This window comes from Herpailurus yagouaroundi, unplaced genomic scaffold, assembly GCF_014898765.1.
Source record: "Herpailurus yagouaroundi ecotype Mexico unplaced genomic scaffold, PumYag 100, whole genome shotgun sequence".
Lineage (NCBI taxonomy): Eukaryota > Metazoa > Chordata > Mammalia > Carnivora > Felidae > Herpailurus > Herpailurus yagouaroundi.
This window is the reverse complement of record NW_024412391.1, coordinates 18,215,867-18,232,367: the sequence shown is the minus strand read 5'-3', so window position 1 is coordinate 18,232,367 and position 16,501 is coordinate 18,215,867. Positions and strand designations below refer to the sequence as shown.

The 16,501-nt window shown below is 39.3% G+C and overlaps 1 protein-coding gene and 1 pseudogene across 1 annotated transcript in view; one reads left to right on the top strand and one right to left on the bottom strand.

The window, feature by feature from the left end:
- Nucleotides 1–16,501, top strand: part of SND1 (staphylococcal nuclease and tudor domain containing 1) — a 426,272-nt gene that overhangs the window by 175,445 nt on the left and 234,326 nt on the right. The window lies entirely within an intron of this gene.
- Nucleotides 15,043–15,371, bottom strand: LOC121028946 (UPF0184 protein C9orf16-like; annotated as a pseudogene).

The following is a 16,501-nucleotide window of genomic DNA, read 5'->3' as shown; positions in this document are numbered from 1 at the left end:
CACTGAGTGTGCTTTCTCTTGTATAGTGGTATGTGTTTGCCCTAGGGGATACTGCAGTCCCTTTCATTCTGATTTTAAATGATTTTAAATGGCATTCATTTACTTTATCCCTTCAAATCTCAATCAACTAATTGTTAGAATTTAAAAATGAAATCTTTATATAACATTAATCTTAATAATTTTTTAAAAAGTAACTTATTATACAGATAATGTTCTATTTCCACTCTCTGTAAGCTAGCCTAATTCCCGATTGTATGACTTCGCTATTTTGATTTCTTTGGCCAGGGGAAGATTTTATTTTTTTAATTTTTTTTTTCAACGTTTATTTATTTTTGGGACAGAGAGAGACAGAGCATGAACGGGGGAGGGACAGAGAGAGAGGGAGACACAGAATCGGAAACAGGCTCCAGGCTCTGAGCCATCAGCCCAGAGCCCGACGCGGGGCTTGAACTCACGGACCGCGAGATCGTGACCTGGCTGAAGTCGGACGCTTAACTGACTGCGCCACCCAGGCGCCCCGAAGATTTTATTTTTAAGTAATCTCTACACCCAAGTTGGGGCTCGAACTCACAACCCCAAGATCAAGAGTTACATGCGCCACCAACTGAGCCAGCCAGGCCCCTGCTTTGGCCGTTTTGTATTGTAGAAAGCTGCCCTTGCATGATTTGGGGACGTGTTATTTAACCTGAGTAATTGTCATTGTTGTTGATGTTACTGTAGCTTCCTCCTGCTCTACTGTCCAACCTCCTCTGAGCAGTTGGACAAAATATTCTCCCAGTGTTCAAGGGAAGCAAAAGTGAAGGGGGAGTGGTTCTTAGTTATAGGTGTCAATTGATCACTAATATGTAGTGGAATTATTAAAAGTTGGTTTTATTCATTCTTTTTAGATTTGGGAGTTGCTTATTAGATCAACTTCAGTTAATTCTTCTCTGTTCTGCTTTCTGTTTGCTCCAGATCAGAGTATCTCAAATATGCCTACTATTTCTTACTAACTCTGGGATTTTTTTTGTTTTTGTTTTTGTACCCCATAGTTATCATTGAATATTTTATCGATTTAATTGCTGTATCATGTCTATCGTGATGATTACTTGCAGGAATTTTAGCAGATGTCACTAAGAATACTCATTTTATTCGGTATGAGACAGCATGTCAATTTATAGCCTTCTATCAATTATAACCCTTTTTTTAAAATGCAGATTCTACTTGTAAATGAATCACTTAATTTAAACATGCCTATGCATATTGGTTTATCTCTTACAGAGAAAATAGAGACAGCATACTATGGACCAGTCCTCTCTATTTCAGCACTTAGTTAATCTGAAATTTTAGTGTTGTTCTTTAATCTATTTAATGCATTTCTCTTTGGTTTGATTTCGTGTGTATGTATATGCTTGTGTACACACATAAAAATATATGTAGGAGTTTCACTTGCTCTTTTTCTAATATAGTAAGTTTGATTTCTTTTTCCTACACCTATTGGTTGTTCAAAAGTACACTTTAAGTGATTGGACTTTAGATGATCGTTTTGAGATTGTTTGAAAAGTCTCCCTGTAGGTTAATTTGCATGAAGGTCTTGCCCACTGGTTGCAGTAAAGTCTTGTTGATAGGTGGAAACTTCAATTGCTGGTTTTCTAGTGTTTGGAGGTTGGTATTGTTCTGTCATCTTGGTGGTCCTGTCAGGAGTGGCTCAAAGTTTTGGCTTTGTTCTTATTTCCCATGGAGTTGTCTATAATTTATGTGGCAATTCTTTATTTGGCAGCATATTTTAAAATATCACTGCCTTCTTAGGCTGGTCTTTCGATGATCAGATTAATTTATAGCTCAAAAAATTATCTAATGAGTAAACCAACTGTCCTGTTCTTGGGATGACATCTCATGGGCGGAGAGATAGAGACTTTTCTTTTTCTTTTATTTTAATTTTTTTTAAATTTACATTCAAATTAGTTAGCATATAGTGCAACAATGATTTCAGGAGTAGATCCCTTAGTGCCCTTTACCCATTTAGCCCATCCCCCCTCCCACAACCACTCCAGCAACCCTCAGTTCTCCATATTTATGAGTCTCTTATGTTTTGTCCCCCTCCCCGTTTTTATATTAGTTTTGCTTCCCTTCCCTTATGTTCATCTGTTTTGTCTCTTAATGTCCTCATATGAGTGAAGTCATATGATGTTTGTCTTTCTCTAACTAATCTCACTTAGCATAATACCCTCCAGTTCCATCCACGTAGTTGCAAATGGCAAGGTTTCATTCTTTTTGATTGCCGAGTAATACTCCATTGTATATATAAACCACATTTTCTTTATCCATTCATCCATCAATGGACATTTGGGCTCTTTCCATACTTTGGCTATTGTTGATAGTGCTGCTATAAACATGGGGGTGCATGTGTCCCTTCGAAACAGCACACCTGTATCCCATGGATAAATGCCTAGTAGTGCAATTGCTGGGTCGTAGGGTAGTTATATTTTTAGTTTTTTGAGGAACCTCCATACTGTTTTTTCCAGAGTGGCTGCACCAGCTTGCATTCCCAGAGACTTCTTTAGTAGCACAAGAACAAAAAGTCTTCCCATACTAAACTATGGAGGAGGGTTCATTGGGTCTTTCTGTTTATTCCTGTACTACTATGCTATGGAAGAATTTGTTATTAGTTTTTCCGCTGTGGACTCTTAGAGGTAGAGGCAGGAGAGGCATTGGGTCAGCTGATAGGAAGAGCATCATTTAGAATTTGCCACACGTGACACATCAGGGAGAGATGCATTGCTATGTATTACCAAGGATGTGGGCAAACAGGCTAAATAATGAAAATGTAAGAGTCCTGAATCCTGAATTATAGTCCAGTTCATTTCAAGTGAGTTGAGTGTATGCAAGGAAACTAGAAGCACATGCAGCTGGTGAGAGGGTAAAAGCTGTAGGGATTGTAATTTTTGGAAGAATCTTTCCATATGGTGTATCATTTTTGGCATCCTAACCAGTGGTGTTATACTGTTTGTCCTGAGCAAATGACCTGTTGTGAGGAAGTTTGCTTTCCTCTGAAGTGGCTGTTTGATTGGTTGATCATTTGGACCATCCCCTGAAACTTAGTCACCACAAGATTTCTTTTTTTTTCCTTTTTAAAAAGTGTTTGTTTATTTTGAAAGAGAAAGAGCATGCAGGGGAGGGTCACAGAGAGGGAGAGAGAATCCCAAGCAGGCTCCACACTGTCAGCACAGAGCCTGACACAGGACTTGATCTTGCAAACGGTGAGATCACGACCTGAGCTGATATCAAGAGTCCGACACTAAATTGAGCCAGCCAAGCGCTCTGACGAAAGAGTGGCTTTTTTTTTAAAAGATGGATTTGGTTGAGGTTCTGAAGTGAATGGGTTAGGAAATTAAAATAGTTCTCTTATATGTTTTGATTCTGATGCCTTAGCTGTTTTGGTTAATGATAAGTCTTCTGCTAATGCCATCAGTTAGTCTCTCAACTGATTCTCAAGCCATTTCATGGTGGTATAAAAACTAAGATTATTGCTATCATAATAAAATCTTTTTAGAGTGGTTCTCAATGCACTTTCTGTTTTTATAGCTGCAGTCTCAAATGTGTATCTTCATGGACAAACAAAATTGGTATACACACACAGTACATCTACTCTGTCATAAAAAGACATCAAGTACTGACAGAGAACAACCTGGATAATCATTAAAAGCATCATACCATGTGAAAGAAGTAAGACACAGAAGACCATTTACTGTACGTTTTCCATTTATATGAAATGTCCAGAAAAGACAAACTCAAGGAGACAGTAGATTAATGGTTCCCAGGAGCTAGGGGAAAGGAGTGAATTGGGAGTGGCTGCTTAATGGATAAAGGGTTTCTTTTTTGGTGATGAAAGTGTTCTGGAGTTAGATAATGGTGATGGCTGCATAGCGTTGTGAATATACCAAAATCCACTACATCGGTATACTGTCTCAAAGATGAGAAGGTACCTCTGCATGTTGGTGGAATGGCTGATGAATGAATGACAAGGAGCACTTGGTATTTGTTTCTTGATGCTCTTGCTGGTTGGCATTTTATACAATGAGTTAAGTAGTGGATGGATGGTAAGGGAGGCAGCTGAAATGTATGAGGAGTCCCCTCATTAATGGAAATGTATACTTGTGCAATGACTTGATAATTCATGGAAAGGCTGTTGGATAATTACTTTTAAGTTCGACATTTGGTTAATGTGTGATTGATTCCATTCATTTTGGTATGTTCACTATCTTTCAGCTAAACTTGGTTTTGAAAATCTCTGGCTCTCCTTTTTGGAGACTAGTTACTAGATTGTTGCCTAGGTGTAGATAACAAGCTTTATACTTTGAGATTTTCTGTTAGATATAGACATGAATGTAGGAGTTAAAGGTATAATAGGGCAGTGACTAGAGGCAGTTTATTGGTATACTGAACATATTTTACCATATTTTATTATCTTCAGATTATTTGCTGCTATGAGACGGTGTTCCATTACCACCAATTGTTGGCTCATGATGTCACAGCCTTCGCTAATCTATGCAAGACATTATACTAAAACAGGAAACCCCATGGGCTGACATCAATTTTCATTGATGGTACTGTGACGATTTAGGAAATGAATTCAGTTTGTTGCAGTGGGAAGTCTGTGCTCCTTGTCTGCTTTACCAATGGGAAATAGGATTAGGATGTGAATTGGGGATGGGGCATAGCCGTTCAGACAGAAGTAGCTCTTGGCCTTAGAACTAAAGAAAGAATAGCAGGTTAGCCTTCTACAAAATACTGGGGCTTAGTGAATGGTCAGTTGGCAGAGTACGATTTTGTATCTTTCATCCACTATTCCTCAGCTATATGGAGGGCGGCAGTTAGGTATGATATCAACCAGTAGTATCAGACTTGTCAGTGATCAGCATGCCCAAATGCAGTTTCTTGTTACATGACAAGTAGAGAAAGCATATGGCAGGCAGGTGGTGGCTGCAGCATCATTATCAGCTCACAGTGAGGTTGGCAGTTCATTTGCAGATAGTGATGCCCACCTGCCATGGAAACAGGACACCACTGGGCACCCGGAAGCCCTCATGATTGTGTCCTCCTAATAGTGTTTAGCCTGCCCTGTATAATTCTTATTGGTTGGCAGACGCTACTGAATGGTGACTCTGGCCTCAGCCTGGGAACTAGTGTGATGTAATAGATATTCAGCATTGAAGTGTATCTGGTTGTGAGCAGGCCAGTTTGTTGTTTGTTTCTGTTAATAAAGGTACATATTTTCTTTTGTATATTTAATTGCAACTAGCCATTTGCTTTCTTAAATTTAATATTCTTTTTTCTCTTCCAAATGTACCTTACAAATTTCAATCTTAGACATTCGTGCTGTGAAAATCTGAAGTACCCTATAATTGTACCTTTGTTAGGTATATTCCTCCAGATTCTGTTTCTATGTCTTGAATTCCCCCAAATGGGATTGTATTATATGTTCCAGTGAGCATTTGCTTTTTCATTTGGGCATGTTTGCAAAGCAGAATATGTAGATTTCCCTTGTTTTCAACAGCTATAGGAAATTTATTGAGAAGTGCTGGTAATACACTGAGGGAAAAAATAGCCATGGCCACTACCAACTTGAAACTGATGGGCTGCTGTGAGGGTTAGATCATAACTTTTAAGTATGTGTTTGTGCTTAAACTACCATGAATGTAAAGGACAGAGCACTTGTATATACATCTTTGTTACTGTAGACTAAATTGCGAAAAGTGGAATTGCTGGGTCAAAGGACATCTCTGTAATACGTGTTAGTACAGTTGTCAGTTTGACCTCCAAAGATGTTATATACCAATTTAGGTTTCTGCCAGTAGTTGGAAAATACCGGTTAGTGAAGCACATGAAAATTGAAGATTCATTAGATAAAAGCGTGGGCAATAGTGATTAGATTCAGCCAGTGAACTAGACAGAGGTAGAAAAATTGTGGTGGGGCACATTGAAAATTCCCTGAAAGTCTGGATGTACACTTGACAGTTCTCCAAGGGAGGTCTATTCCTCCTGGAGGAAATGTGTCCAAGCACAACACATCCAAAATTATTTGACAATTTTATAGGAAGTCAATGAGCTGTAGATTACTCTGTCTTACTCTGTGACTGCCTCTGAGAAATGGTGAAGCAGGTAACATTTAGTTAGACTTGTGGTACCTAGACATGCAGCTTGAATTGGCTCTTCTTTTTAGAAAATAGGAAAATACATAAAGGTATTTTATGTCCTAAGAAGCATGGAATAATTTGTCATCCATGACTACCTGAGACTTCTCCTTTATTTAAATGGATTATTGGACACAACTTCTCATTATTATTGCCTTTGGGTAAACATCTGTTTTCTGGGAATGTGAAATGAGATTCTGGAGTTAGCTAGGTCTGAGATAGGAGTTGTCTGACCTTTGCCTGGCTTATGCTGCTAAGTTACGGTCTAATGGAATGCGTTTGAGTAGAAAATCCTAAACCCCCTCCCCCCCCCATACGCATTTAATTGTGGTAAAATGCACATTACAAAAAATTTATCATTGTAACCATTTTTAAGTGTACTGTTTGGTTGCATGACAATACTCAATACTACCAAACTCCAGAACCTTTTCATCATGCAAAGCTGAAACTGTGTACCCATTTAACAACACCTCCCCATCCCCTTCTGCCTCTAGACCTAGCAACCACCATTCTACTTTGTTTCTTTGAGTTTGACTACTCTAGGTATCCCATTTAAATGGAACCATACAATATTTCTTCTGTGACTGGCTTTTTTCACTTAGTATAATGTCCTTGAGGTTCCTCCAAGTAATAATAGCATGTGTCAGAATTCCCTTCCTTTTTAAGGCTGAATAATATCCCATTGTACGTATATACCACATTTCGTTTATCCAGTCAGTCGTCAGTGGACATTTTGGTTGCTTCCGCTTTTTGGTTATTGTGAATAATGCTGCTGTGAACATGGGATAGAAATATCTCTGAGGGGCGCCTGGGTGGCGCAGTCGGTTAAGCGTCCGACTTCAGCCAGGTCACGATCTCGCGGTCCGGGAGTTCGAGCCCCGCGTCAGGCTCTGAGCCATCAGCCCAGAGCCTGGAGCCTGTTTCCGATTCTGTGTCTCCCTCTCTCTCTGCCCCTCCCCCGTTCATGCTCTGTCTCTCTCTGTCCCAAAAATAAATAAATGTTGGGGAAAAAAAAAATTAAAAAAAAAAAAAAAAAAAAAAAAAAAATATCTCTGAGACCCTGCTTTGAATTCTTTTTGATTGAATATACCCGGAAGTAGAACTGCTGGTTCTTATGGTAATTCTGTTTTTAATTTTTTGAGGCACCTGAGCAATATTTCTCCTTCGTGTCTCTTGATACGTTAGCAGTGGAGACTGAGGAAATAGAAGTCTCAGAGGTTTCTTTGTCTATACAGCTGCCTAGAGCTTAGCTTCGTGAATTTAGGCTGTCAGGTGTGCAAATGATGCATTTAACCTAGGTTTATCATTCATTGTTATGTTCACCTGGTTTCTAAATATGTATTTGTGTTTGTGGGCTGGGGAGTTGGCTGTGTGCATATAAACTGTTTTGTTTAACAGTGGCTACAATACAAATCGAGAGACATGAATTTGGAGGTGGACACAGACGCCATGCGAGATGGTCTCTGATCACTGTGTGTGTAGTTTCGGGCATTGACCTTAGTTGTTATTGCTCTGTGCACGCTGTGCCTTTGATCAAGAAACTTTGTTTCATTTAGTAGGCCTCTATTTTCTCTGTGAAATACAGGGAGAGGGTGGTGTGTCTAAAGGAAAAAGACCTAGAATGTTAACTTCTATCTTGGAATCTTTTCTTAGCATCAAAACCAAGAATAATTTATATAAATACGGAAGAGCTGGATCCTTTGGCTATTTTTCTTTGTGCCATTGGCAGGCATTCCTTAAGAATTATTATATTTTTCTTCATAATTCTCCTTGGAGGTCATGACTTGCTTCTTTTAGTCCAATTCACCATTCTAACTTTGGGCTTTAGTTAATTTGCCTGAATATGTCTTCCCTTTGTCTGAGTGACTTCTAAATGCCAGCTCATGGGTATGCCGGAGAAACGGGTGTGCTTTGAACTGTAGTGAACGCAGGATGGCTTTTCTGTACTGGCTTTGCTCACCCAAGCAACACCCAACCTCCAGAGCAATAGGGATTTATTGGAAGGCTTGACAGAGTGAACACGTTAGCCTCCACTTTTATTGCTTAGGTTCTCCAGTTCGGCCTTTTGGTGAGTGGAGACATTTTCTTCATTGACTGGCGTATATTTGCAGAGAAAATGTAACCTTTTGTTTTTATCCATGTCTTACTAATATCCTCTTTTCCCCCAGTAATTCTTCTCAGATGCCATTAAGCAAATCCTCTTTCTTCATATCCCTGAGCCTCTCGGTTTTAGTACTGCTCTTGTTTTAAAGACTGAGTGACACTGTGTGTATTCTACACAAAGGCATACATATCTCTGTATATTTGTGATGCTTGTGTGGCTGGAACTCCTCCAGGGAGAATTCTGGACAAAATGATTTAATTTTCCCTGACTGCTGCCGACCTTGGAAATTTTGGACACCAATGCCTGTGACTGATGCTTGTGCAGGGGAGGAAAAAGACCCTCACATGACTTCCATCCTCCAGACGAAAGCAGTGGGAGATGGTAGCTCTGATGGGGAGTGAGAAGAGCCATACGGAGACACGAGGTTCAGTTTCCAGTATTGCTTCTAGGGCCCTAGCGTTCTTTGTTAGGGATATGATGGCATCATAGTTAGGTATGGGGGTGAGTTATATGATGATACGGTAATGAGTAAGAGGATGGAGCGTTTGCGCAAACACTGATTATACTTTTTACATATATTGCCTGCTTGTAAGGACTGAAGATTCAGAGGATTAATGAAAATACTAGCAGCTGTGCGATTCATATAGTGGTCTCTCTGTTTTTCTTTGTGATCCTCATCAGTTTTACTTGAAATACTTTCAGTTGTCAAAATGTACTTTCCTGATTTTTATATGTGCCCATTATTTACCTCACACATAAACTAAGGAATATTTTGAGACCATTTTAATACTATGGTTGTCAAGTTGTTATCACTACTTCTAGTAATCTTTGCCAGTCTCTAATGGGTCCTTATATGTATTGTTTTCACATGTACATGTGGATCTCATGCCTGTGTATGCTTTTAATTAAATATTTGCCAAACTAAATGTTTATCAGGAAGCAGTGATGTCCACTTAAATGAATGCCTGATGTCGGGAGAGACTCTCAGCCTCTCCACAGGCCCTGTATTAAGCTGGATTTCTACCTTTCCTCTCAGAATAGATAAAAGCATCTGCCCATCCAGCAAGGTGGTAGGGGGTAAGGAGTTCATTTTGTCAGAAATACATCAAATAAGAATGCTCCTCAACTCTGTGCTTACAGAGGTTTGTAAGCACTGTAGGTTAACATTCCATTGATGAAAATGGAATATGCTCACAATAGTTCTAACTCTGGGTGTTTGGGGGGGGGGGGGAGTTGGGAAGAGTAATTGTAGATGGAGGAGAGCCACGTGAATGTATGTGAATAAACAACCAGCCTTAACACCTAATTACAGTGATTTCAAAGGGGGGGGGTGTTACACAGTACATCTAGGCTGGATTGGAGAGGTAGGAAGGGAGGGTTGTTGTTTCCTTATCTTTGCAGTGTAGATGTATAATTTTTTGTCATTATGTCTGTAAATTGTTTAGGTTTCCCAGTTTGGCCTTTTGTAAAAATTGTTTTAAGAGAGATCAGAGCTCAGTGATGTCCTAATGAGACCTAAATTTCAGCCTTTTTATTGTGGTTATAAAAATAAATAGTTCTCACCTACCAAGTGATCATTTTCTTACTAGTAATCAATACTCAGCAGAAATACTAATCACAAAAGTAGATTATTGCCTTAACCTGAGTTTCTAGGCACCATCCATCCATTAGAATAAATTCCAACCTCTTAGGGCAAAGAATTCTAGAATTATGTGAGCAAATCAAGGATAAAATTCAGCCATTGAATTGATAGAAGTTGCTGGAAAGTACCCTCATCAAATACAGAACAGATTTCACAATGATAGTCATAAATTAAAGGATTTTTTTTTCCTTTCTACAAATTTATCCTCCCACCTGAAATTTTTTTTAGGAACTGAAAGTTCTAAAGCTTTCTAGTTTAGTCGGGTAACAGTTTTAAAAGAAAACAAAGGATAAACATTTTATTTTTATATCTGGTTTTTCATGCCATGTTTGTTCGTATTTGGTTTAAGAGTGTTTACAGGGATTCATAAAATATAACAAGCTCACAGGAGAAAATTGAGAAAGAATCACAAAAGGTAGGATTATATAATAGAGGAACGAGGCCATAGCCTCTTTAAGACTGCTGTGCCTTCAGGGAGAGTATAGGCTCACACAGTCCCGTGTGGCGACTTAAGAGCCTTGGGTGGCTCTCGAGCACTTGAATGGACCTGGTCCTGATTGAGATGTGCTGGACCTGCAAAATACACAGCAGATTCCAAAGACTTCATATCAAAGAAAGAAAATAGTATCAATATCTTTTTCATATTGGTTATTTGTTGATAGGATGTTTTGTACAGTGTTAGTTAAATATTAAAAATAATTTCATCTATTTTTCCTTTTTCCGATGTTGCTAACTAGAAAATGTGAACGTGTATATGTTGCTCTCATTTGTGATTCACTGTTTTTTTTGTGACCTCGTGCTGTCTAGGACGAGGTTAGTTTGATGTCCTCTTATGAGGATTGAGTGGCTCCACAAGCACTTGTCTCTGAGTAGCTTGGCTGGGGGTTGGGGGTGGGATAGTGGGGGGAGGCCGAGAGCATGCCCAGAAGCAGGACCTAGAGACTCCTTAGCAATTTGTTTTGAAGCTCATCCTATATTGAGGTGAATGGGTGATTTAAATTTGTTTCAGAATTAAAAATATATGTGTATCAGATTTTTACAATAAATACATAAGGTGGTTTTTAGCAGGGAAAGAAGATTAAGAATATATAAATATTGATGAGTGTTGTGGAAGGTCCTGTTTTATACAGAGCAAAGGGAGACTGATCTCTGTGTTCATTGTCTTCCTAATTTAGTAAGGCAAGGAGTATCCTCTCAAAATACTTCTAGTTAACCTATTAATTAATTGAGATTATTCCCCACACTCTGCTTTAATTATCTTTGGTAAATAAAATCTCCAATAACTGGTACCTGCAAAATTAATCCGGAAAATGTGTAAGTAAATACAAAATAGTGTATCATTCTTTAAAATAAGCCCTACTTATCTCTAAGTTGGGATGAATATGTATGAAGTACATATTCTTGTTTGCTGTGGCTCCTTAAGGAGAAAAGTATATTTAATTGAGCCTTTCTACCTAATGATTTCAGTAGTCTAATGATTTCAGTCAACATGCATCTTATTTATGCATATATGTATGTATTCATGTATTTATTTATCTCACATACACTTATTTAGCACTTACTTTGTGCCAGGCTCTCCTCTAAGAAAATCAGTACGTGTTTATCTGAAAATAACTGACACATAGAGCTTACTCGGAATCCGGCCGTGTTCTAAATGCCTTGTGTATACGAATGCATTTCTTCCTGTAACTGTGAGGTAGGCAGAGTTATCCATGTTAAACTGAAGCACAGAGAAGTTAGGTAACTTATCTTAACTCACACAGCTCTTATGTAGAATTGCTGGGAACCAAACCTTTGCAGCCTGGTGACTCCAGAGTCCATGCTCCTATTTAAGCTGTATAAAATAGTGTTCTACTTACTTTTCTCTCCCAAGTGCATCAGCTGGACTTGCCCAGATGATGATAGTGTCTTTTCTGGGGTTCATAGAAGCTTTTCATAACTACCTGGAAATTCTGTCATGAGAGTGATGGGTCATTTAAGAGCTTATTTCCAGAGGCAGGGTATTTATTATGGCTCTTTGTGAATTTATGATTGGCTGTGTGGAATAGTGGGCGGGATTATATGGTAATTATGCAAAAGAGCCTTATATAACAGCCTTATATTAATACTAAACTCAGGCTGTGACCTCGAAATGTTGTAGATATGCAGTTGTTTTTCTCCCTTCTTTATCCTTTATACATAGTTCAGCTTTTGTCATTTTGTCATTTCATTATCACCATCATAAGGCCTGTGAAGGTCTTTGGTAATTTGATTTTTTTAGAGATCAGATGTATGAAGAATACGCATCCATAGATCCTCAATTCTTTAGGTGTGGCCCAAAGCTATTCTGTTGAACTAAATTACTTCCATACTTTATAAGATTGTGATTTAAATTTGGTCTTAAGTTTTCATCTTCATTCCTCTGAAAGGTCCTTGAAATTCCTTTGAAGGAAAATTCCACAATCTAATGGACTAAGGATGAATCAAATTAGATTACCTGCTTTTCTTTGAAAACATCTTTGAGAAACCAATAATATGGAAAACTACATGTATTTTGCTTACTTAACGTGTTAGAGGAGGGGCTGTGATTAAAGCTTCATCCCGATTTCAAAATACTCTTCTCCCCCCTGTTTTGTTTTTTGATTAAAAAAAATTTTTTTTAATGTTTATTTTTGAGAGGGGGCGAAAGAGCACGAGTGGGGAAGAAGCAGAGAGAAAGAGGGGGCACAGAATACAAAGCAGGCCCCAGGCTCTGAGTTGTCAGCACAGAGCCAGATGCGGGGCTCGAACCCACAAACCATGAGATCATGACTTGAGCCGAAGTCGAACACTTAACCGACTGAGCCACCTAGGCAATTTGTTATATAAAACCCCAGAAAGGTCAACAACTTGACAAAGTGGTCCTCAAAACTGAACCTGCTCATTTCAAAGGTGTTTTTTAGAATTTTATGTCTGAAAGGGCTCCTGACTACATATATCCATTCACACAACAGATATTTGTTTACAGTATACCCTCCAGCCACTGTACAGGCCCTGTAACAACAGTTATAGTAAAAGGCATGGCCTGCCTTCTCCTGGAGCTTACAATCTATGTGTTCCAGTTTACTGTAGTAAAGGTAAGGTAGGAATTACAAAGGTCCAAGAAAACACCATAGTATACACCATAACTGGCTAAGTTATCTTTTGAAATCCGAGAGTTGAGTGATACTCTAGAGTTCTAACCCAGTGGTTTAATTTTCCAGGTGAAAAAGGGAGACCCAAAGATGGGATGGACTCTTTTATAAGAGAACCAAGCAAGAGCCTAGGGCTCCTTGGAGTCATTGCTCCAAGATCAGAGATCAGGCCCTTTGTGTTAGGAACATGTAAAATACTTGCATACTAAACATTTTAGGAGTACCTTTGCTTGAAAAATGAGGAACCTGTCTGCATTAACCCACTACTTTTTAACTCCTGCCATTCCGTATGTACTCAACCCACAAGCACAAAACTCAGGTTATCTTTTATTCAGTTAAAGACCTTGCTAAGATTTACAATTTTAATTGAAACTGTTGAAATTGTGGCTCTTTTTCAAGTGATTGACAAGTCAGTGATGAGTATCTAGAGATGGCTCCAAGGTAGAGAAATAGATCTCGGTATCCACAGGAGAGGGACATAAATGCTAATTACACATTGACTTTAAATCTTGGTTTGTCATAGCTGCCTGCAGGTATGTGTCTGGCTGTGGGCTGTTCTCAGGGCTTCATTTGTATTTGAGATTTACTTTAATAATGTTGCCTCCCCAATGAGCTCTTTAATCTCGTATTTTCAGTTCTTTTTCTAGATAAAGGAAAAAATTGGGAGATGAATATAATTATTAATTCTTTAGGTTATTGAGGATTAAAGTTTTCTTTGGTCTTCCCACTTAATTTTCCTGAAAGACTGTTTTTGGGATAGGGTGCCTTTTGGCCTTCTGAATTGGAAGATGGTCAGGTGTTCGTTTTTGTTTATTATCATTACCATCACCCCCCTCCCCCAACATCATCAGCATTACTCATATGGCCTTCTGGATGAATTTTTGTAGCCCCTCTCATTCCTTGGCCTGTATTAACTCTCACCAGCTGCATACAGGGAAACTATTAAAACCTCTTTGTTGGGAAAAACAAAAAACAAAAAAAAACCCTCTTTGTTGGAGGTACTAGTTGTTAGAACCCATCCTGCCCTGCCCCCGTCTGATCATATCCCTCACATTTACCTGTCTCTTTAGCTTTCGACAAGTTGATGAGACCTAGAAGTAATTCCAGTGTATACAACTGACTTTAGGAGTCTTCTATATATCTTCTTCTTGTCTCTGTTGTTGTATTATGACAGCACTTCTCATAAGAAAGATTTACCTTACCTTCAGCCCTTAATTGGCTTTCTCTCCAGTAGGGCTCCCTGTTGCTTTTAAACCGTTATTAGATGGAGCATTCAAGTGAGTGATCTGACAGTCCGAATTTTGAGGCAGCTGTCCTTTTCAAAATTTCCGTATTCATTTTTAAAATGAGTTTTTGAGGAACAGACAGATTGAAAGGATTTTAATGGTGCTCACCAGCACTGAGCTGAACTTGAGGTCTATGCAATATGCTGTCTTCAAGCTGATCAGTGAGAACTAAAGACATGGTTAGAAAACAAGATTCTGGACTTTCTGACTGTGAGGGTGACTTCAGGATGCTTGATCCAATGTATTTTCAGTGCAGATGTATAAATCTTGGCCATGGCCAAAACCAGGTATATATCTTAATTCTATAAGCCAGACCCTGTATGTTTGTTAAAGGACACCACATACTTGTCTTCTTCTTAAAAGTTTTCATAAAGAAAGATCATTGCTCGGTATGTCTGTATCCATATATTGTATATTAGGATTAAACAACTTTCTCATTTTAGGTTCCTAGCTTCCTAATCTCTTTGTTGTGTTTGTTCACTTTTTTGGTGTTGGAGACTCATTTAATGAGGACACTCAAGACCTGGCCTGGACAGAGTGGGGAGTGCCCTGGAATTGGTCAGGCAGGCAGGCAAGGCATGTGGGTAGCAGGCCCACACCTGACCCCAGGAAGGGATGTCAGGTGGTGGGGAGTGGCTCAGGCAGGTAGACCCACCAGCGGGCCTGAAAGCCCTTAAAGGAATAACTAAGCCAGGTGGTGAGTGCCCAGGCCAGAGCTTAGTCCGAGGAGGCAGGGCTGGGTTTGGGTGGGGGCTCCCAGGGCCGAGGGACTGACATTGCTAGGAGCCTACCCGAGTTGTGTCTGGAACTCAGGGCGTGTCTGCCAGATGGACTCAGGTAGCTTCTGGAGGCAGCTGTGGAGGTGGTCCTTCTCCTCCAGGTGGTCCAGACAGGAGTTGGATCTGGTCCAAGGTGGAGTTAATGGCAGCATATTTCTGCTTCCCCGAAGCCATTGTCCTCACCTTCTGCACCTGCCTCCACTGGCGCTCCCAGCTCCCTGTTGGGTCCTGACATTGTGGTCTTATGTGCCATGCCCGGCTGAAGGTAGAGGTGTCGGATGGAATGTGGGGCCACCCTAAACTGTTTGTATGCATATCTTTTTTTCAAAATTAAAAAAATTTTCTGGTCCCTTCAAGCCTTCCCCCTCAAAACTTCCTAACTGCAGCTCTTGGTACTGAGTGTAGTTAGCTGTGTCATTTTATTTACATGCAGTGATACCAGTCCCAAGCATCCGTGTGATTGTCATCTTGTTTGTTCTCCTTAATGTTTCTTAACTGGGTTCTAGAGTAGTTAGGTAGGCTGAAATTATGTGCAGTTTTTCTGTAGAGACATTTCATATTTAGAAAAAAGCAGATCATCAGGGGTGTTGAAAAGGTTAAAGAACTGTTTTACATAATTTATCTAGGAGTCCTGCAGGAATATGGCCAACCTCTTCTCTGTCAAGTGTAACTTCCGTGGGACCTTAAATGTTTTGCCATTTGACTTTCTCTTTTGGTATTAACCTTTTTTTTTTTTTTTTTTTTTTTAATTTTTAGAGCAATTTTAAGTTCGTAGCAAAATAGAAGGTACAGAGCGTTCCCATATATGCCCTACCTCTACACAGCCTTCCCCACTATCATTATCCCCCACCACAGTGGTACATTTGTTACCACTGATGAACCTACATTGATACATCATCACCTAAAGACCGTATTTTAACTTTAGGGTTCACTCTCAGTATTCTACATTCCATGGATTTTGAGAAAGGTATAATGGTATGTATCTATCATTATTGTATGATGCAGAATAGTTTCACTGCCCTAAAAATCCCCTTGTGCCTTTCCTGTTTTTCCCTGTCTCTTCCCTCTATCCCCTGGCAACCTCTGATCTCACTGTCTTTATCATTTTGCCTTTTCCAGAATGTCACATAGTTGGAACCATATGATATGTAGCTTTTTTCAGGTTAGCTTCTTTCTCTTAGTAATATGCATGTAAGATTCCGCTATGTCTTTTCATACCATGATAGCTCCTTTCTTTTTAGTGCTGAATAATACTCCTTTATCTGGATGTACCACAGTTAATTTATATATTCATCTACTGAAGGACACCTTAGTTGCTTCCAAATTTTGGCAGTTATGAGTAAAGATGCTATAAACATGCTTATG